Source organism: Capsella rubella, unplaced genomic scaffold (assembly GCF_000375325.1).
Source record: "Capsella rubella cultivar Monte Gargano unplaced genomic scaffold, Caprub1_0 scaffold_2, whole genome shotgun sequence".
NCBI classification, from domain to species: domain Eukaryota; kingdom Viridiplantae; phylum Streptophyta; class Magnoliopsida; order Brassicales; family Brassicaceae; genus Capsella; species Capsella rubella.
The window spans coordinates 4,840,040-4,841,234 of record NW_006238922.1 but is presented as its reverse complement, the minus strand read 5'-3'; positions in this window follow the sequence as shown (position 1 = coordinate 4,841,234).

Sequence of the window (1,195 nt, the reverse complement as noted above, 5' to 3'; positions counted from 1 at the left end):
ATATATTAATTAAATTTATAGATAGAATTTTTTTATTTACCTTACTTTATGGCATCAATACATTGAGCCTGTAATTACCAAGTTTTTCAATATGCATCAAGATCGCTTTGTTTTGAAGATGTTGATATTTTACTCTCTCTTTTTGATAAATTATTTATTATATTATGTGCAACTTGACATGATAATTTTGGATTAAACCTTATATATTCAAAATTCTTCAAAAGGTTATTTAACGGTTTTCAAAATTATTTCAGTTTATATTGAATCTGATATTATTTAAGAGTTTAATTGACCTATATAATTGTATACATTCATAAATGTTTTATGATAAATTAAGTTCAGAGTGATTTATCAGTCTTCTCGATTAGTACTAATGTAAAATATTAGATATATTGATTGGTCGAGTTTTTAACCCAATAACTTAACCGAAAGGAAGTATATGCGGGATCAATCACATGGAGCAAAGGTACTCTAAAGAATTACGAGACTCGTTCTTAGCTTAAAGCGAAAAGGTTGTTTGTTTTGTTTTCAGAATTGTAAATAAAAATGCAAATAAAAAAGATTAAACTTATGAATTAAAGACATTGAGGGGCAGAGTATTTCAAAGAACAATGACTAGCTAATAAATGCAAAAAGGATTAAGGTATGAAGAACCGTTCTTAAATATGAACACAATTCCAGATTAATTCTCTCTCAAGACATTAATCACAACTATTCAATTACAAAACTCTCATTGGTAATTTCCTAGTCAATTTCGCATTATCGAATAGGTTCATTTCGTTCAGAATCCATTCTAACATCAACTCTCGCAGGCTAGAAATACAATGCTCAATTAACACTCATTCATTCATTTCATCGAACATCTCTGAAACAAATAAAAGCCTAAGTTCTAAAACAGGGTGATCAATCCTATTCTAGCATTGAAAACATGTAAACTGAAGAACCATAGGATCCATTGAAGAGATCAATCCACTAATTTATTGAATATTCTACTTAGACTCCTAAAACCCAATCGAAGAACTACTCACACATAGCAATTGAATAAAAGCAAATATATATGAAAGAAAACATTAGAAAATTGCTTAAATAATAAGAAAGGGTTCACAAATCTTCTCCAAGTGTCAAGAGGATGAATTATTTTCCCCAAATTATTTAGAAAGCAAAGAGCAATGTTTAGAACTGAAATTATGAAAGA